We start from the raw sequence: 23,064 nt of genomic DNA, 5'->3' as shown, positions 1-23,064 counted from the left end.
GCCAATGTAATTAATATTATAAGTCTGGCAACTAAAATGATACATCATTGTTTAATTTAAGATGTCTAGTTGTCCTGATGGCTAAACAGGAGACTCATGATCTCCATAACTTGCCCAGGTTTCGAAGCTATCTTCAAATAGCTTACCAGGACATTTTATAATGCTTTAACATACTAATACATAAATGTTAAGCCTTCAACTTAAAAAAAAATACATGAAATATCTACAATCAAAATTTTTCTTGCAAATCATTATGAAATGTTTTTTTTTTCTTTCTCATTCTGGCAATCACAAAACCATCTAATTATTCTGACTTTTCAATGACGTTTATCAGTCCTCCCTGACTTTCCTGGATTTCTAAGTCAGTCAGTAAGAACCCTGTTCCAGGTTCAAATCTCAGCCTCGATGTCAGGGAAATAAAATAAAGCAAACCAATCAAATCTCAGCCTGGATATGTGTGTTCTTTTGAGTGTCCATTTCATCTAATTATCATTAATCCTCATAATTAGCCAAAAGTAGAAGAAAAGCAATGTGCATAATAAGAAAAATACACATATTAAGTTAGAACAGGTGTTCTCGGGTTCAGTACATTAGCTGTGTAAAATGATATTCTTTTTGGTGGATAGAGCAGAAACGTTTCCTCAAGCATATAATAATTGTTAGTATTATTTTGGTAGCCACGGTAGCTCAGTCGTTATGGTGTCTGACTACCATGCGAGACCCCCGGGTTCAATCCCCGGCTGGGGAGAACCGGGATTTTTTTCCACCTGTTCAAGTGGCTCCAGCATCGTATAAAGTGGGTACCTGGAGGTAACTCTGGGGGTAAAGGTGACCAGGGATGTGGTGCTCATCACATCACCCCCACCTTTGGCCATGATCAAGAAAGTGTGGGGCCCTTACTCCACACCCACTATACACCTTCATGGCATGGTGCAAAGCACAGGGGAGCACTTTACTTTTTTTTACTTTTTAGTATCATTAATTTATAATAATTATTATTTTTGTTATTATTTCTACTATTCAAGTTTTACCAATTGCCTGACTGCCCTCTGCAAAAATTTCTGGTGACAACCATGCTCCTGTGATAATTGCATTACAGGAAGCAAAATCTGATTGTAGCTATCACTAGAGCAATGACATGAGTGTCAGAGCTATTCATGTCCTAGTTGAGCCTGCATAATTTGCTAAAATTTCTACATACAGGTGGTGGACATTGAAACTGAAACACCTGGAATGCAGACACTAACCTTTGTTAGTACGGTGTTGGGCCAAGAAGCAACACATCTGGGGAAGGACCGATAGAGGTCCTGCACAGTGGTGAGAGGGATTTGTAAACATTCCTCCTGAAGCACATCGATAAGTGCACCGATTATCATCCTGGAATACTGCACCACCGTCCAGGAACAATATTTGCACTACAGGGTTAAGATGGTCCTCCAGAATGGGCCTATAGTCCTTGGCAGTGACATGTCCCTCTAGAACGATCAGTGGGGCCAGTGGCAGCTATTGGGTCCCAATACCGGGAAGGGGGGGGGGGCAAGGTTCCAAAACTAGTGACCGCAAAGACAGTACATTTCTCTTTGTAGATAAGATTTAGCATAGTGCAGGGACAAAAGTGTCGAAAATGGGGGGGACAACTGCCACCCCTAATTGCCGCCACTGAGTGGGGCCAAAGTCTGCCATGATATTGCACCCCACACTATCATGGATCGACCACCATGTTTCACTCTGGGTAGTAAGCAGTCTGGTTAGTATGCTTCGGATGAACTTCTCCACATGTAAACTCTTCCAGATATCAGAAGGAAGACTCATCCGAGAACACGACACATTTCAGATAGTCCAATGTCCACGATTTGCACTGCTGGTACCAGTCAACCCACTTTTTGTCATTTGTGATGGCAGCCAAGGGTTTCGGTATAGCAACCCTGCAATATTCGCAGTCTCCGTTACTGATGTAGCACCAACAATTTGCCCTCTTTGGAACTCTGACATGTCCCTCCAACACAGCAACAGAAAGCAACTCAGAATTTTATAGAAATGGTTCTGAACGTTTAATGAAGCTTGAAGATACTAATTAGCACAGTTAAAAGCTGCACTAAATATTAGTTACCAGACAAATTATGATTTGAAATGTAGCATGCATGAGCAGGCGTTCTTGGTTTCCAGTCAACTCAGACACAAGAGTTTGCAGATGTTCATGCAAGGCTCCAGGGAGTTTTGTCTTTGACACCAGATATTACATGAACAGATGTTTATAGCATTTAGTGGAATTATTTTAATGCTAAGAACCTAAACCTGACCCACCTAGCCTAACAACAAAAGGTTTACTGACGAAATAAACCTTCACACCCCATGTATGTGAAGTAAATGTCAGTAGCAGTAGGTCAAATGGTTGTTTGTAAACAAAGGATCATATAAGAGTACAAGGTTAATAATTCTTAATTGATCCGAAAGGAAACAAGTGTATCTGGGGAGAAAGGTAACAAATGCTTTATTCAAAGTATGCGCCATCGTTAGCTATACATTGTGCCCATCTGTCCATTAAATTGTAGATGCCCTTCCAGAAAAATCGTTCACATTTTGAGGTAATCCAGTCAGCAAGCCACTGTTTGACATCTTCGTAATTGTTGAAGTGTTGCTGGGAAAGTGAGTGAGACATCGATGAAAACAAGTGGTAGTCCAAAGGGGCTAAGTCTGGTGAGTATAGCGGGTGGGGCAAGAATTCCCAGCCAAGTCCAGAAATGGTGTTTCTGACACCTTTCGCTGTGTCTGATGAGGTGTTGTCGTGCTGCAAAATCACTTTTCCGTGTCTTGTCGCCCAATCTGGGTGCTTCTCGATCAATTCATGGTTCAAATTGATGAGTTGTTGATGGTAGCGAACAGCATTCACTGTTTCACCTGGTATCAGAAGCTCATGGTACACCACACCTTTCTGATCCCACCAAATGCACAGCATTGTCTTCCTTTCGAAGCGATTCGGTTTTGCGGTCTATGTTGAAGGTTGTCCTGGGTCAATCCATGACTTTTTGCATTTTGGGTTCTCGAAGTAGATCCATTTTTCATCCTCAGTCACTATCCGATTCAAGAAAGACTTTCTTTCATGCCGAGAAAGCAACACTTCACACACCGTTTTTTGCTTTTCCATTTGTCTGTCGTGCAGATGATGTGGGACCCATTTTCCTGCCCTCTGGATCTTTTACATGGCATGAAGACGATCAGATATGGTTTGGCGACCAACATTTAACTTCTGTGCCAGTTGTTGTTGCGTTTGCGTATAGTCTTCGTCCAACAGTGCTTGTAATTCAGCATCTTGGAATCTTTTCGGCTGGCCTGGGTGATCTTTGTCTTTCAAGTCGAAATCACCACTTTTGAATCGTCGAAACCAATGCATATGCGCATCTTGCGTTAGGACATTGTCACCATATGTTTCCACAAGGATACAATGGCTTTCACTCGCGTTTTTCTTTTGATTGAACAAGAAAAGCAAGACACAAGCACATGCTCCTTATTTGGTATGAAGGTCAACATGTTTCCCACACAAAGACAATATCACGATCACTCGCACTCGGTTGCACATCCACGGCATTTTGACAGGTACTGTCCTGGCAACACAATGACGTAACAGTTGAGACTGTGCACCAACCCTTGCTTCCAGCGCCATCCAGCGATGAAATTAAGAATTATTAACCAGCACACCTGGTATATGGGGGTGGGAAAAGACGTGCAGTTAGTAATCACTAAGACTTTAAAGTATGTGTTCCCAGACATCAAAGAAATCGAACCATGTAAAAAATACCTGTGCACCATGATAAATTCGGAATTAAACAATTGAAACTTGGGCCATCAAACCCAGACCCCTTTTATCTTGAAAAACTGTATCCAAAACAGCAACACATAGAAACTCGGAGTTTTATAGAATCCATAACAGAGGACACATATTAATAAAAAAACCTTTGGGGAGACGGAATAATGCTATTATTTTACTTCGGTAACATATTTGGCCACGTTGGTTACAATACTGAGATTATGCGTTCTAAAAAAAACTGTGTTGCATACACAAAAAAAGGGTTACAGTGAAGGACTGCCACAATTTCCCTTCTGTTTCGGATTTCAATGAAATATTTCATAAAAGGCCACACAACGTAAACACAAGAATAATTCCCAATGACTAACTTCTTTCCAAAATTCGTCATGCTATTGTATGCTCATGTGTAGGTTCAAAGATCTCAATCAGTCAGACTCAATAAAAGCTAAACAAAATCATAATTTACACAGTTCACACAATGTGCATGTGCAAAACGAAATGCTTATATGCTTTTAAAAACTAATATTAAATTTAGCAAGAATTACCAAGCTCGGTAAATGTTCAATCTAGCACAAATACATTTCTTCATTTTTACAGGAGAAAGTATTTACCAAATTGAGTTTCTATAGATTGTTTAAAGGTTGTGGATGTATTTTTATTTCCATTGTGCAATCTATTTGACCGCAAATTCATGTATGTAGTATCTTTCTGATGCACAATTTCCGTTGATGTTAATAGCTTTCTTTACGTGAACTGAATGTTGCACCTGTCAGTGTTTCCAACCATGCCGTTGTTATGCAAGAAGATGAAAAAATGAAATACGACTCCAAATTGTAACTATGTTTGCCTAACTGAACCTAACCTAGCCTTCCGTGAATGGTTTCTGGGGCTATCCGTGAATGGTTTGTGGGGCATTTTTTGGTGAAGAAGGTTGGAAACACTGCATACCCACTCATGATCCACGACGTGTCAAGCTGTGCTTGCCATATTATGTCTTACGGAAGCGAAAAAAGGAAGAACAATAAATACTCGTAATGTGAAAAATTGAAGTTATTTTCTTGACAAAAGCAAAATAACACCTTAAAGTATCTTTCGCAATGCATAATCGGTAAGAACGAATGTAAAAAAATTACGAAATAAACGAGTCAAAGGTGTTTGTGCGAGATCAAACATTTACTTCAAGCTCAAACATGTGACCTCCGTTACATAGTTACTTGGTTTATATATCTTTTAAAAAAGAAAAGTAAAGGACCGAGTTTACAATACCGGACCACTCTCCAATTTCTATGAAACTTTGCCTATTCACTAATTGTGAACTCCTAATCACGAATCTGCATGTAATAATTGGCGGTCAAGTATGGAAATCGAGAAAAATTCAATAAACTATGTTTTCTTAACGTAACGGAACCCTACCATAAGAACAATAACTCCACGGAAGACACCATTTTCCCAACATGAAGAAATCAACAGGCAAAACAAGGTATAGTTCTCTTAGCTAAAATATTAATTTTTCTTTGTATTTATGCTAATGGAACCTAACCTAACAGGCTTAACCTAACCTTGTAGGCATTCCTCATCTGACTTCAGCAAGATTGTTGTGCGTAAAGGAAGACCTTTAGCGAATTGTGAAAGAAAGATGGTTCCGAATTGCTTTCTATAGACAATCACCGTGGTAAATTGCAAGGTTATTTTACAAGTTCTACACGTAAATGTACAATTTTAACAAGTGACCGCCAAATATGAATTACAGATACGTCATCAGGACACCGAAATTAGTAAGTAGGCGAAATTTTATAGAAATTGGAGAGTGGTTCGGTATTGTAAATTCATGCCAAAGTAAATTTTCATCCCTTTAGCGAGTATTTGACCATCAACAACATTATCGACTCTGCTGTAAGAGTATGCTTTCATATTTGTAAGAAACATATGAATGATTCTCCTTTGTAGCTGATGAGTGGTGATTCATTCATTCATTTTTTTTTATTTATTTTTTTTAACCACTGTTTTAAATCTTTACGTACCTACATTTTACAGACTGATTCTACCCTGAGGACCGAGACAGAATCAGTCTCCGAAACGTAGATACATAAAGATTTAAACAGTAGTTAAAATTGAAAAAAAATTCACAATGAATATGCATCATAACATGATAGGTAACGGATCAGATTGTTTTATGATTTCTCCTAGCACAAATATTAATTATCGTAGAATTTTGGAAATCATTGTTACATGAAATTTGAACCTTCCTTAAAGTAATGAGCACTGTTTGGACTCGAAACAAAAGTTATTTATGTTGAAAAAAAAACCTTGAAAATTACCTTACGCATTTCTCATGTACAAGATATTCTCCGTCGACAAGCGACAGTAAATATCGTAGAAGCGTGGGAATGAATGTATAAGTAAATCTGAACCTTAGTAGAATGCATTTAGAGACTTTATTTTAATGCTAAGGGAACCAAACCTAACCTGGCTAACCTAACCACGAAAGCATATATTGAACAAAACCTTAAGTAATCGCTAAGATTCCGCAGTATATGTTAAACCTTAAGTAATCGCTAAGATTCCGCAGTATATGTTAAACCTTAAGTAATCGCTAAGATTCCGCAGTATATGTTAACAGACGTACATCGAAATCGAACCATGTAAAAATTGCATTCGTAGCATGATGAAATCGCAATAAAACAAAAGGAACTTGGGCCGACACTTTTTATGCACTAAATAAATAAACAAAAAAAATTGATAACAAAGCAAGTATGTTTCACATTTGAAAATATTTATTACAAGGAAACAAGTGAATATTTAAACACTATGATGAATAAATCGCGTTTATAATTACATCGATCAGTAACGACGCTTTCAGAAAAGCAAAGAACGGGCAGCACAATGGACAAGTCAAGAAAGTTCGTGCTACCAAAATAAAAATTCAAAACTACTAAAATAGCGTTCAGTAACTAAATGTAGAAATAATTAACTTTCAAACATACCACGAGTACATATTTTAATTAAAACATAAATCACGAATCAATCACTCCGTTCACCAATCTCGTCATTGTCATTTTCGATTTTGTACTGTGCAACAAGCGTGTTTCCATAGCAACGAAGATAACAAGGCGAATAATTTTTCATTTTCCTTTCGGACTTTAATCTGTCTTCTTTATGCCAAGGGAGGAAGGAAGGATAATGTTTGAAGGACAAACACTCTCCTTGTAAAACAACGTAATTTGGCGTTTGTATGCTGCAAAAACTGGCAATGTCGAAGTCGAAGTACAGCGCCCGAATAACGTAGTGTGGAAAACGACCCAAGACACTGGTTCCCCAGACGGATGAGAAACACAGATGGCAGTGAGATCAATGTCGGTGCTAATTTTCTTATGAAAGTAATGCGGCTTTGTTAGCTTTTGGAATATATTATGTAGATTTGTTTGTCTCGAAAGGCGGTACGTGAATTGATGGAAACAGTTATATTTGTGGAGTGATTTGCAGTCACGAAATGACATTAATTTGGAAAGAAAAGTAAAATAGAATTAATAAATAAATAGCATACGTAACACAAGAAGAAACATCGCAAAGTGATTCCGGACGTCAGGTGTTGGATTGTGTACTAGAGTTTTATTTTTCTATGTTATTAGAATATAAATAGTATCCTGAGAGATATTTCATACCGAGGCGACAAACCACAAGCGTCGCTTGGAAGCGAGCAGTCCGTAATCAATGCAGCCTTTCGAACCGTAGGGACACAAGCTCTGACTGCACCGTTTCCTCAAGGAGATTTTACACCAAAACGACACGCGACAAACGATACGAGGATTTCACACCAAAGCGACACGGGTCCTTCGGTCCAAGGCAACTTTCACACCGAAGCGACACATGTTGCTTGGAAACGAGCCAATCAAGAGCAACATTTCACATCGTAGCGGCATGACGGGAAGCACAGGCCAGCGTTCGGTTGGTGAAATCCTCAAGCGACAAGTGTCGCGTGCCCCTTGTCGCTTTGGTGCGCAATCTCCCTAAAGCAAGACACTCATTGCATCGCGCATGCGCGAACAACAAACCACGGCAACATGTTGCAAGCTATTTAGGAAATGGCACAGTTTGAGCGAGGTAGAGTGTTTCTCAAAAGTTTTAGGACAACGACATTTTAAACTAGGCAACCCAATTTACACAAGCCTTTGGTGGGTTGCGTGCAGAGTTAGGCTCAATTTCAGGGTTGCCACATGCACAATAGATATTTATAAAATACGCGAAAGAAATACAAATAAGTATTATTGTATAAAATTATTAAAAATATCACTATTATATCGCAAATGACAAAATTCTTTCTGAAAGAAAAAAATAGGTTTTCTACTATTTCATCGCTGATGAGTCTACAGTAAGGAAAAGAGGTGAGAGGAAACGAAAGGTTACAAAGAGAGGAGAAAGAGAAAACGAAAGGAGAAGATGAAAAGTAGAGGAGAGAAGAAAGATAGGATAGACGAGGAGAGGAGATGTAGTGAGGAGAATGGAAAAAGATTCGAGGAGAGATGAGGAAAAAAGAACAAAGAAGAGAAAAGAGGAGGAAAACGAGAGGAGAGGAGAGGAGGAGACGAGCAGAGGGAAGTGGAGAGTAGAGTAAAGGAGAGAAAAGAGAAGATCGAAAAAAGAGTGCAGTGGAGTCGGAAATCTAAGACAGGAAAGGAGATAAGAGGAGTGGAGAAGAGTGGGATGGAGATAAGATGCGAGAAAAGTAGGGAAGGCGATATGAGATAAAAGCAGAACAGAAAGAGGTGAGAGAAGAAGGAGAAGGAACTGGAGAGAAGAGGTAGTTGCAGAAAATATCGTCTGAGCGTCAAGAATGGATGCATTGGTCAAATTATCGACATGAAACATTCAATAACATTTTGAAATGTATTGGAGAATATATTAGATCGGTGCGAAATGCCTTTTGGCTGAGTTCAGAGCAAATTAAAATCTTCCATGTAAGATCTTTGATTTTACCTGCGATTACACCACTAAAAAAATGAACGTAATTTCTAATATTTATAAGAATCATTCAATTTTTCTCCACTTCTCGGTTCGTTGAAATTGAGATTTTGTAATTCAATATTTCCCCTCCCCCCATCGTTAATTCCAAACTGAATCATTCCGTTTCACACGGCGTGGACAATGAACACAATGGGATATGTCTAAAACTTACGAAAATTTTCTTCCACCGGAAGGGTTTGAACCTACGACCATCAAATTGACAATCCTGAACGGTAGCCACTACCCTACAAGCTTTCGCTCCTCAAACAAGGTAGAAGAAGGACTTCACCACGCCTTTACCTTCGAATGAAACAACAATTTTTTTAAGCATTCTGTCCCTCCAATATTGTAAATGTCGTTTGGTATACGTGTAGTTGAACTTTTGCTTTAATTTTGATTTGCTTTCTTGTAGTATAACCGATATCTTCGAGAAATAATTTTCGAAGTGATTAAAAACGAGAATATTGGTAGTTGTGAAAATGCGAGTTATTTCTTCTAACTTATTATTGTGATTAGATATTACTAATGGAAGATATCTAGAGGCTTGAACATTACAGGACGATGTTCTTTTCCTGTGATACTGTAACAGACAAAATGCTTGTTTACTGATGCAAGTCTCGTGTCCAGAACAGTCTTATGAAATGTATTTGCTGTTGCGTAAGGTAACACGAAATAATTACACCGTGTGTGAACTACCAAATCTGTGCAACGTTATAGGCAGAAAATTTTATTCATAAAATCATGTCACATTTGACAGTATTAGTCAAGAGAGACTCGTGGGACACTGTGTTAAGGTGCTGGACTAAATCCTTCTAATTTTTCTTCCTCGAAGAACAACAATTTCTAAGGAAGAGCAACAGTGATGATCTTTTTTTTAAAAAAAAAAGCTTACACTTTCCTTTAATTGGGTTAAAAATAAATAAGAATATTGCTTGCATTTCTGTCATTGACGTAGACCAGAGAGAGAGACAGACAGACAGACAGATATTACAAAATAGTTCAAATAGTGCGAGCGCCATTAAAAAGTCATGATAATTCTATGTTGCGTACTTAGAATTATTCATACAATAAAGAACATGTCTAATTGTGAGTTAACAAAAAAAAACAATATTAAAGAGACATTTTCGCATCACGATTGCAGTTCGAAAAAGTCGGGACAGGGATTGAAAGTAACGCACTGTCCTGACTAAATCGGTGAATCGGACGTCTGGTAGCCTTGCATCAATGATTCTAAAACGAAAACCACCCAATATTGCAGCTTGAAGACTTTTGCGCAAGAAACAGATTCATTTATGCAAGAGCAAAATTGAAATTTTTACACATTTCAAAAATCGACGATGTTATTTTCGTATTTATTTATTTATAGGTTCACATTTAAATATTTTAGGGTTCGAGGGGGGGAGCATGGCCCACATGGCCCCTCCCCTGGGTACTGACCTTACGTAGACAGTGGAAGAGAAATTTTGGAGAACCTTTCTATTAAATTTAGTATTTACATTCACCTTATGCTCAGATAGGTTAAACCGTTTATTGACAATCGTGAACTTTTCGTTTAATAGATAATATTTGGTTTTAGACGACGGGAGAACATTGGTCGAATTTCCTTTCTTGCTTTTTTGAGAGAATATATACTTCTACAATAGCAATCGCGTTCGGAAACAGTGAAAAAAATGACTTGGTTTTCAAAGGCAGACAAGTTGGTAATCTAGCTTGCTCGCGATCAAAGTGACTCACTCACGCTATTCAAGGCCGCATCTTATCGCAAAACACTGTGCTTCAATGCACAGTGTCTGCACCGAGCACGTTACAAGTGACCAGAGTCGAATTTTAAAGAGAATCTGAACAATGGTAGATTTAATCAGAGGCGGCTAGGTAGGCACCAGCTCAACATGCAATAGTTTAAGTGATAATTCCTGACAAACAAAAAACCGTATTGAATAATTATTGGGATAGTAATACGTGTATCCGCTATTTTTTAACAATGTAAGCTCGAAGACAATCTGTATTCCATTTATTTATATTGGCAACTTGGTCAACCGGACGTTATTTTATCGCCTTCGATAATCGAATTGTCTGATCGATTATTTTTTGTTTACCCAGGAACATGCCCCATAGGAGATTTCCGAGACCGGGTTACGCTACTCACTCGTAGCGCCCCAATTTCTTCACGATGGTGGGTTGCTACCGAGAACCTAGAGAGTGAGTATAGGCGGACTCGAATCCATGCCGTCCTGCAGTCGGAGTCCAAAGCACAGCTCCTTAGACCGCACGGTCACGGAGGAGGACTTTTCTTATTTTACCTTTGGCTAATCGCGACGATGAGGATGAATTATGAATAGAAAAATAAAGAAGGTCACGCACAACGTAGAGGACGATCTTCAACCTCTTAGGTGACGAGTTCAAGCCCTAAATATGAGGATTTCAACCTTAGACGACCTCAATTTCAAAATTATAAACAAAATGCCTACTTACACTAAACTTCTCATCAAGGCCAAAATAATGTGTAACTGTGAAACTACCCCTGAATACAAATTGACATTTTTTTCCATGTGAGTAAGAATTAAATGTGTGGCATACAGAGATAGATGATACCTTTTGAGAAACAATTAACTGTACCCTGTCCCAGCATCTCTGGAGCAAAGCCGCGCATAGCGCAAGAGAAGTGGAGAGAGGGGAGAGGGGATCGAGTGGACAGAGCGAATCAGTGCACGCTGCTGGGAAGGTTGGTAACTGCAGTGGTTTTCCTCCCTCCACGCAATCCCATTCCTCTCACGTGTTCATCGCTGCTCAGATACTTGTTTTCGTTCACCTGCTCCAGAGATAAGTGGGACAGAGTGTAGTTCGCATACATGTAGCAAGTAAAGAAACTTATCCCAGAATGAAAATTTCACATAGTTTTAAAACGTTTGTTTAAGCAATGAATGACTGGAAATCTTGCCAAAATCTAGTGGTCGAAAATTAATTTCAAGACATTTCATATCTATTCACCATATTCCAAGTTATAAGGAACTATTTCGTAGATGTTCATGAAACCGTTATAAAATTACAAATAAAATATATTCACAAGCTTAGATATACTAATACGAAGAAAGAAATTCAGAGTTAAATTTCAAATTCATGTGTATAAAGTAATTCTAGAAGTACAGAGTATATCTGAGTATTTAACTTTTTTTGCAGATAACGTTTACAATATTCAGGCGACAGAATAATTAGGAACTGTAGCTCCAAGAAAACAAAGGGCGTAGTGTATTGGTTAGAGTTCTTGAAAGCATTGCGGTCCCATGTTCGATCCTCCATACTAGATGTTCCTTAAAAAATAATCCCTTCCATTAAACAAGAGCATGGTAACATTATTTGTAATAGCAGTATATAGTGGCTACATTGTTCTGCATAAATGAATTTATAAGACAAAAAATAAACAAATAAATGAATTGACACACGTTCAACGGGATATTTTTATATATAAGATCGTGAATTATGACACTCTAACGATAATTGTGTACTGCTTCAAAGACATTGACAAATATTAATGAAATAACTATTTATATGTGTGGCAATTCAGGACATGCTAATTTTACCCCTTTTCCCAATTGAGTTCAATGCAAGGATACATCCGCAAATATCGAATGAAAAGTTCTCACCATGTGCAATTCTCCATTAAATGTTTTCGCCGAGTCGTACTACTTTCGTTTTCTTTGTTACAAACAAGTATTGTTTGCACGTTACATGCAGCAGAGTTACATCTACATTTCACATTGGTCAGCTCCTTCTACCTGGATTAAGGAGCGAAAGCATGTAGGGTAGTGGCTACCGTTCAGGATTGTCAATCTGATGGTCGTAGGTTCAAACCCTTCCGGTGGAAGAAAATTTTCGTAAGTTTTAGACATATCCCATTGTGTTCATTGTCCACGCCGTGTGAAACGGAATGATTCAGTTTGGAATTAACGATGGGGGAGGGGAAATATTGAATTACAAAATCTCAATTTCAACGAACCGAGAAGTGGAGAAAAATTGAATGATTCTTATAAATATTAGAAATTACGTTCATTCTTTTAGTGGTGTAATCGCAGGTAAAATCAAAGATCTTACATGGAAGATTTTAATTTGCTCTGAACTCAGCCAAAATGCATTTCGCACCGATCTAATATATTCTCCAATACATTTCAAAATGTTATTGAATGTTTCATGTCGATAATTTGACCAATGCATCCATTCTTGACGCTCAGACGATATTTTCTGCAACTATCTCTCCTCTCCAGTTCCTTCTCCTTCTTCTCTCCCCTCTTTCTGTTCTGCTTTTATCTCATATCGCCTTCCCTACTTTTCTCGCATCTTATCTCCATCCCACTCTTCTCCACTCCTCTTATCTCCTTTCCTGTCTTAGATTTCCGACTCCACTGCACTCTTTTTTCGATCTTCTCTTTTCTCTCCTTTACTCTACTCTCCACTTCCCTCTGCTCGTCTCCTCCTCTCCTCTCCTCTCGTTTTCCTCCTCTTTTCTCTTCTTTGTTCTTTTTTTCCTCATCTCTCCTCGAATCTTTTTCCATTCTCCTCACTACATCTCCTCTCCTCGTCTATCCTATCTTTCTTCTCTCCTCTACTTTTCATCTTCTCCTTTCGTTTTCTCTTTCTCCTCTCTTTGTAACCTTTCGTTTCCTCTCACCTCTTTTCCTTACTGTAGACTCATCAGCGATGAAATAGTAGAAAACCTATTTTTTTCTTTCAGAAAGAATTTTGTCATTTGCGATATAATAGTGATATTTTTAATAATTTTATACAATAATACTTGTTTGTATTTCTTTCGCGTATTTTATAAATATCTATTGTGCATGTGGCAACCCTGAAATTGAGCCTAACTCTGCACGCAACCCACCAACGGCTTGTGTAAATTGGGTTGCCTAGTTTAAAATGTCGTTGTCCTAAAACTTTTGAGAGACACTGTACAAGAGACAAAGCGACACGTGTGACTTATCCTGTCGCCTAGATCTGTTGTTGTAATGTGCGGTTTTTCGTGTCGCCTATCTGTTGTTCGCACAATTAGCAGCGAACGCTTGCCAATGGACTGAAGGCACCATGTCGCGTGTCACTTATTTGGGAACTCCCCCTGTAGCGCGTCGCTTCGGTCTGACCACCCTTCCTTTAAGGAGCTTTCCGACCGAAGTAACAAGTAGCACGCGAATACGCCATATGAACGTGTCGTTTGCTGTTTAGACCCTCATGTGCAATGAATGCTATTTTACAGTCTGGAAGTGTGTGTCCTAGTGTGACAGTGTGAACATCCCGTGTCGCTTGTCCCATTGGTTTGAAAGTTTCCTTATACTCATGTCGATGGCACTAAGAAAGTTTTGTGGGGTTCCCCTTGTCGTTTCATGGCATCATCATTATCATCATTGCCGCGATTAGTTTAAAGCGAAAGAAAAGAGACAGTAAATATCAAAAATGCAAATGCTTCAGTGTGTATATCTTTAAAAGAAATGATGATGATGATGATAATAATAATGAACCTAATTCATACACAAAAATGTAGTTGCCAAGAGCATTCCACGCGTATTTTTTCTCCCGTATTATTAACGAAAGTATGACGATAACAGGACGTGGTCGACTGTCTAGAATGTTCGTTAATATCTTCGCGACCACTGTACCAAATATCATAGCAATTATCACATTCATAGAAATGCTTCATGTAAAAGAATCAGACGTTGCAGCGAAAACTCCATTTACTTCCATTATAAGCAGACGAATACCAAGCACCGGGTTCAACACCAGCGCCTCTAGCGGATCATTTTCGAGTGGAACCAGCCAGAGCGCACAGAACTGACTGTGCCGTTTTCCACACTACGTTATTCAAGGCGCTGTGATTCAGCAGGCATATTTACGGATCCCACTCAGTTCAGCATAGGAGGAACAATTCTTGCTCCCGATTGGTCGACTTAGCGGAAGTGACCTAACACTTGTCTTCTGCTGGTATTTTGAAAGCAAGACACGTATGCTGTAGCCACACGATATATTTGTTGAAAATGTAGCCTAATGAGAATTGTAAAATGTACACTATTTTGTAAAAAAATAATGAAAATAAGTATTTTTATTCTGATGGTACGTTCATCGGAAGGTAACTGTAGCTAGTAGAAAATAAAATCCATTCATTTAAATCGTAAAATGAATCTTTAAATTTTTCCAACTTAGTGAAGCTTTGTAAGCAAAATAATTCCGTGAGTAGTTTCTTGTGTAAAATTGAAGAAATGTGTCTCCGATGCATGAAACTGTTACCAAATAAAATAATTCTTGTACGTCCTTTCATTTGCGTTTCATTTTTTTTATCTGCGAGAGGGAAAGCAACATAGATATACTTGGAATATTTTATCAATGAGTAGTACTGTAAATTACTGGAATAATGCCTGCTTCTGGCAAATTTGAATAATTTGCAATTCCCATGCCAAGACACCTAAAGGAAATCAATTGATTACAAGTTTCAATGTAACTCGTGAGATGGTACATAATTATTTGTACATTTATTCAGGAAAAAAATCCGCGGCTTCAAAATATTTATAGAAACCTTGCATAAAAATGTTCCTAAAATTTAATGAAGTTTATTTAGTGAATTCTTATTCAGAATTTGTACACAATGGATAAAAACTATCAAATGCAAATGAACATAGCTCATAAGTTGTATGTTTCATTTGCAGGAGAAATCTTACACATGCATCTGACTACTTATATTTCTCCTTGAAAGTGATATATGTAAAACAACAAATTCAAAATGAATAAAAAATGAGCATGTCAAAGGAAGGCGACATATTAATGTTAATAATAAAATTACAAAGATGCTAGTAAATTTAAAACCTTTTCTTTGTAATAAATGAGAAAGATCAGCCTGTTAGACGTATGACCTGAACGCTAATAAATAAATAAATACGAAAATTCAGTGTGAATATTTTCAAGATGTTATCTACATGATTTCACTTTTCAGTTTGTGTTTTTTCACAACTTTGTATTAATTAAAAACTTGCAGCAACCCTAAGAGCTCTTGAGTGTCTTTTTCAAACGTTGATTTTATGCTCAGACAGGCTAATCGGCACTGAAATTACCGTTCCTTTTCAAACCTTTAAGTACTAGTGTGCAATGTATCTAGTACATTGAATTGAATTGTTGTTTTAAGTCCACTTTATGCACAGTAAGGCTAATCGGGACTGGACCTACAGTTTAAAGTGGAATCCGAACCACTATGTGCCTCCACTGGGTATCGAAATCGGGACCCCTTTATTACCAGGTGGCGACGCTACCACTGCACCATCAGGGAGGCCCTGTACCTAGTACAGGAATCTTACCTGGGATTACTTCACATATCTATTAGTTGTCCCAAGTATGACTTAGCATAATATGTTAGCAAACACAAACGTTATTTATTTCATGTTATCAGTTGTTTGAAGATGTAAACAAAAATAATTATGGTTTCCAAAAAGAAATAATAGCCTGCCCAAATATCAAGTAATTAGGGACGTGCCAAAGCCGATTACAGATGTATGAAAATCGGCAGAAATTGACATATCGGCATCGGCAAAAATCCGATATTTAAACCGGTACAGATTATACTAAAGTTTTACCTTGTAATAAGTTTTATATTCTAGTATATTCTAATGTTAAAGCTCTAGGTTCACATAACCTTTTGTAGATGCAAATGTACATTCGCATCTCTTGAGAATATATATGTATATACATATGATATGCAATAGAAATGTACATACCAAATTTATTTTTGTCATGCAGAAAATACCATCCCATTTCTGTTTAATAATCTTATGTATCGGAATCGGTTAAATATCGGCATCGGTATCGATTCCAAAAATTATCGGTGAGTACATCGGCATCAGTAAATTTTCAGCTTCGTCACATCCCTACAAGTAATGATATTCCTATCCACTGAGATATTATCGTTCAATATCCAAATCAGAATATCAATAATAATTAATCATGATATGGCATGTACACTTCATAGAAAACAAAATTTAAAAAAGAAAATGTGTCTTAAAACAAACATATGTGGAAGAATTTTTGTGTTAATACTTTGTAATTACTTGTAGAGAGTTTTTAAGCAAACTAATTTGTTCATATGTGAACAAGCACATTGAACAGTGCTCTTAGAATGAATAATTTTTGTTACACTTTTTGCTTCATGTGCAATGACGATCATGTCAGGCATCTTCCTCCAAATATGTAATGATGATACGTTAACATCTCAGCATCATGTGCTACCCCCACAACCTTTTGAATCGATTCACTTTTATGTTGCTATAGTTCGTTACAGGGTTCCCTCATTACACAATCTTTCAACACTGCATCTCTTCTTGTGTTTAAACTTAGAGACTCCCTATCAGCACCATTTGCGGAATGACATCAATTATCTACACAAAAATTGTTAATGGCAAAATTCCTTGCAACACACACCTTCAGGAATTCCACTTTCGAGTGCCTATGCACATAGGACGTATCACAAATATATTTTACACAGAAAAACCTACACTAGGTATACCTTTTGGTCTTCCATCACATGACATGCTTGTAAATAATCAAGTAGTGTTACATATTTTTTGATAATTTGTCAATCATTTTTATGATATTCTTAATTTTGCTCTTTAAATTGTTGACAATTTCAGTGTAAAATGGCTATCCATGCTGTATCTCAAATTTAGTCAGTAAATAAATAAATATGTATTAAATAGCATTTCCCACACAATTGTAAACAAATTTAACATTTCACAATGGTGCAGTGGTAAATTATGCACCTTAAATTATTTTAAATGTATATACACAATTTAATTGAATTAGACTTTTTGGATAAGTTTGAATCACACGGACTCTTTGTATATGTGTGTGGATGGTGAGAGGCAGTAATACGTAAGATGGAAATACCTGTATATCCCTAAATTTTTTGAAAGTTCGTCTTGAAAACTGGCAATTATAATTGAATTTTATCATGTAGCTAGAGTAGCCACCCTGTAAATGTATCCATGTTATAGCTTGTTATTTATTTATTTTTATTGTTCAACATACCAGTGACCATTACCTTACATACCAAGATTTGAGAACGGTTTCTCCAGAGTGTCTGACATGCCACTGTTGATTTCTAGTTTGCAACTGCAACTATATAATTTCAGTATCCACAAGTACTGGAGGTTTATTACCTTCGCACTTCATAAATTTTTGTTCGTGAATAAAAGAACTGATATGGAGTCTTATACAGAATCTAATTGGTGAACAAATAATACCATGGAAAGAAGTATGCTAATGGTAACAAATGTTAATATTCAAATATCCTGCTTCATAGATGTGAACTTACAAATGATTCTTATCTTGGATAAAAATGATTGATTTTAATGCAATACTTCAAGTGGTTCTGCTGTCTTCACTATATTTTATTTTTTATACTTGTTCATTAACTGAAAAACTCCCACCTAAAGTTTAAAAAAGATAATAGCAAAGAAATTGCATTTTTTCGATGGTAATATAATGTGTGTGTTAATGATGAACATCTTGAAATACTAAGCCATGCAGAAAAGGCATGAGGATGGAGAGCACAGAAGATTTTATATAAAGAAACCTCAAAAGATAACATGCTGTACAGACCAATAAACTTTCATTATACAATCTTCATGAAGCAAAGTTAAGTTGATTCATGATCTCACCACCAAACGTTCCAGTCAAGTGGTCAGGAGTGGCATGTTGAATTGTTTCTACATGTAACCACTGACTTTAGTGTTTGTATGTGCCTATGTTTCAGAGACTGGTTCTGTCTCACTCTTACATGGGACAAGATGGAAGCAAATACAGTACACTACCCAGAAAACGGGAGCAGAACCAGTTTCTGAAACATTGGTACATATGGAAACTAAAGAGACACTTCACACTAAAATGATGTGTCACTTGGAATGAATAGCAACAATTCACACTGATCCACTGCACAAGCCACCATTGGATTGTCTCATCCTCAATTGACACGTTGCTTCAGGGTAAAAAATATCCCTAAAAAATCAAGCAATGCAAAGTCACAACCAACTTTGTCTTGGTTGTTTTTATGGTGTTAATATGAGATGTAAAATACAACCTTTCTGAAATAAATTCCCCATACCAGTCCGTAGCTTCCATCACAAGGAACAATGCCTATCCATCCTGAATGACCTTTTCCACAGGGCAGTAACCTAAAAGCCCATCTCAAAGCACATCATCTCTTAGTCGTGAATATTCTCGCCCGCAAGGTCGACACACACACACAGAAAGTTGGTACCTATATTTATTTTCTACATCTCCTGCAAACCAGAAGAAACATGCATGCCTTGTCCAGGATTGAAAGTCAGCATCCCTGGTTTCACAGTGCAGAATAGAAGAAACAGCATGCCAAATACAATTTGCTGGTATTACAAACTTATGTATTGTTTAACTGTTTGCTCTTTTAACGCACTGATTTCTAGTGCTGCTTGTAGACATACCTTCATGACCAGTGCTTTAAGTGGTTTCAGTCAATAGCCAGAATGTCAACCACAAATGAATCAACATGAGTACTACTACTAATGATGACAATAATAATGGTGATTGGCATTATTATTATTATTATTGCATACAAAGTAAATATAAACATAAACTATCACATCTGTTATTTCAGAAGGCTAGAGTCTAGTTTACATCCTTCTTGCCTTTTGGTGCTAACCGATGGGAGTTAACAACACTGCATGCTCGTCTTTGTGTCTGCGTTGTGAATGCGTGTTAAAGAACAACAGGTTCCAAAAACTTCTACATAGTGTAAAATACGTTTATCCCCAGTGATAACTCAGTGCAACGTTCAAAACCGTGCTAGCAGACAGCCGGCACCTCTTAGGGTAGCAGACAACCATTCACGGGAACGAGGTATGCCTACGAGGTTACGTTAGGTTCCATTAGCACTCATTTCACCCCTAAATATGTGCTTCATCATCGATAAATGTCCTCAGTACGTTCAATCACGCATATCTGGACAACATCGGTTTTTCTCGATTTTCTCCTCGCCTTGGGATTTAGTTTGTTGAATTCCTTATACAATAACCTTTCCAACGATCTATGACACGTATTCCTTAGGAAAAGGACGTAAACTAGACTCTTACCATTTCAGAAAATTTAAGTTGTCATTTGGATTATAAAAGAGAGCACTTGCCCAAGTATAGTATTTTTTTTTTCAAAATTTCCGCACTGCTCACTGACGAGAGACAAATTTAGTACAAGAACTTTCTCTTCATCTATTGTTTGCAAAAAATAATGTAACAATGGACAGACTTTTGTAGTGTAGTAAATAAAATGGATGACCGGCAGGAACTGAGTTCTGGCACAAAAGTACCAGAACGGAGTTCCAGCTCACTTTGAGCCCTGTTCATGACATGGCATTGTAAAGGACTTTCTAGATTTGTATGCATCAATCATTGGTTTCAAATTTGAAGCATTATGCTTAAGTAAGAAAAACACATGTTTCTGTATCTCAATACAAAAGAGGAGCATTTGCACTAGTTTCATTTACAACCTAACAAGACTGTTGCATGGGTATATTTAATCCAGGATAACTTGTGTATATAATTGTTACAAGTGCTCAAAGTGACTGGTAACATGGAAAATTTTCCATAAAGCATCCCTCAGTTTGTATAATTTGCACAGGCATTTTCCCACCTACTGCATTGTTTCCATGTTGGTTCATACAAGCACCCTCCTACCCCCAAGCATTCCACCAGCCCAGCTAGGAATTTCCACTTCAAGCATTGATGATAGGGAGACTCGGGAGGACCACTAGTGGCAAGATATTTTCTATCTTATTTTCCATCAATCTTTGTTTCTATGATTACAATTATTATGAATTAGAATGAAAGGCAATTTATAGTCGATTTGATTGCTGAATATATTAGGTGATCACATTTCAAAAGTGTCACTGAAATTCCCAGGTTTGAGTCCCAACCTGTTCATAGATGTTCTTCGTTGGTGTGTCTCCATCAATTTCATCCAATAATCACTTATCCTCATCATGATTAGCCAAAATGACACAAGATGAGAAATTAAATAACAATACAACAATAATTTGTAGATAATAAAGGGTGTTCCGTATAGGATGCCGAATTTGAATCGAGTGCTATTGTTTTGTTTCGATGTTGTCAGACCTGTTCTTACCAATGTTGGTATCTGTTGTTATGCAGATTAATGTAGCCTCAATGTTCTGACTCGTTTCTTCTGGTTACGATATGGAACTCCATGAAAGATTCCCGCAACGAGTGATCTCTTTGCACGGTGCCCAGGAATGGCCGGCAAAGTCATGTGATTTCTTCTTATGACGGTTTGTGAAATCACAGGTGTACGCCAACAAATCACAAAACCTTTTGGAACTGAAGGCGGAAATCATATGGGTGATTGGAGGCATCAGGACAGACATCTGCGAGAGGGTTATCAATAATTTTGTGGAGAGTATAAATGCATCCATACTCAGTAGGGGTGGACATATGCCCGACATTGTTTTTCATACATAAATGGGAAATACACTAGACTTCTCGCTAATTCGGCCATTCCTTGCACATATGGGTGCCTGATTGGCGGAAGTGCCAGATTATTGAGAGGGTCGGAAATTCCATACTACTATGTAGTTTAAACACATAGGGACTATACCGGCTGTACTTTACGTGTTTCCTTTTAGAAGCCATAGTATGTACTGACCTACTGAACTTTACTGTAAGAAAGTCACAATTTCAAATATTGTACGTATGTATAGCATTGTTTAACATTTTTAACTAACAACATTGTTGAACACGATAATGCATTGTTGTGGGTGTCATTTCTGCTTGAGTGACTACAGGCCGGATGTGGGCCCGACTACTGAGAGGGCGGTCTATTGAGGGCCGGATTAGCGAGAGTCTAGTGTATAACTATTTTCATGATATTTTCCCTATTTTTATTTAATTTTCTAATTCGGCATCCTATACAGAACATATATATATATATATGTACACCCAACGGCGAAAGAAACAGTAGGCGAATTGTCCACCATCATTTTCATTTTGTCTGAATTACACAATGTGATGAAGACAAATTGAAATAATGACTTCAATAAGCAGAGAACAATGCCTGCTTCGAACCAACGTAGTTTCATTCCTTCAAACAACACAGGATGTAGAATAAAGAAGAAAATGAAAATGGCAGTGGACAATTTGCCTAGCATTATCTTTGCCGTTGACTGTACATGTAATGTATATGAATCGCTAGTAACAATCTACCAGCTGCGACCACATACTATATAAGCAAAGAACAAAAAGATGTATAACTAAGTAAACTTTTCCCGAAAAATATTATAATGTTTAAGAAGAGTGGATGTACATTTTATGCATAAGTGAAAGTCTCAAGAGTAGAACACTTTAGGTTGCACTTATTTTTGGTTGTTTTTTTTTATTTTTGTTAGTGTAAATTGGAATAAGGGTATGGGGAATTAATTATTTTATTGGGTTATATTTATCAAAGAGCGAACGTAAGAAATTTCAAGGTGACAAAAATTAGCATTTTAAGTTAGATATACATTTATACTAAAATTCTAACAGACATAGACACAATCACCAAAGCAGCTGAAATATTAACATTTTATCCACCCCTTGACAAATTACCATCCTAATTAACACACCCAAAGAACACAAGACAGAACCCTTTAACTGGTTTATTGGACTTTGCATACATGACCCCCTGTAGTTTATCTTTATTTCCTGATTTGGTTTCATTTTACGACACTTTTATCCGCAACTTTGGCTAATCACGAAGATGGACATGAATGATGATAATATGAGAGCGATGAAGGGATCATCACAAACACATATGCATGACACAAAAACAAACTCCTGGAAATACATACCTGTTATAACATATTGTGAAGTTTAATTGTTTGGTTTGCAATAACAAATTTCTTCACTCGGCAAATGCATACCAAATGAAATCAGAAAAAAAATCAGAAGTTTATTGAAAATTAAAGTTCTTGTCTTTGTTAATTTAAAAATATTGACTGGATTTAATGAGATCTGTCAAATGTAGTTTGTATATATTTGGAAATAGATTAGTTTTTCCAATGACTGCTTTTTTATTTGCACAATTTATGACATCGTTTGTAAACAAAATACCATTCTTGTTCTAATGTTAGTTTGGTATGATATATTTAACCATAATATTCAAAATTAAGAGCATGCCTAATTTAGAAATTGAAACCAGACTTGAATACCACAGTG

At 37.2% G+C, this 23,064-nt stretch overlaps 1 protein-coding gene across 1 annotated transcript in view; it reads right to left on the bottom strand.

Annotated features, from left to right (window-relative positions):
* The window catches only part of Dhc98D (Dynein heavy chain at 89D), a 519,777-nt gene extending 512,902 nt beyond the window's left edge, over positions 1-6,875 (bottom strand). Inside the window, exon 1 of the mRNA XM_083131330.1 lies at positions 6,790-6,875. The gene's annotated coding sequence lies outside the window, so the exon portion shown is untranslated. The remainder of the gene's footprint in view (positions 1-6,789) is intronic.
* Positions 6,876-23,064: the final 16,189 nt, after the last annotated feature.

This window comes from Lepisma saccharinum, chromosome 1 (genome assembly GCF_977018435.1).
Source record: "Lepisma saccharinum chromosome 1, izLepSacc3.1, whole genome shotgun sequence".
NCBI classification, from domain to species: domain Eukaryota; kingdom Metazoa; phylum Arthropoda; class Insecta; order Zygentoma; family Lepismatidae; genus Lepisma; species Lepisma saccharinum.
Note: the sequence above shows the minus strand (reverse complement) of the source record. Positions and strands in the feature narration are given on the sequence as shown.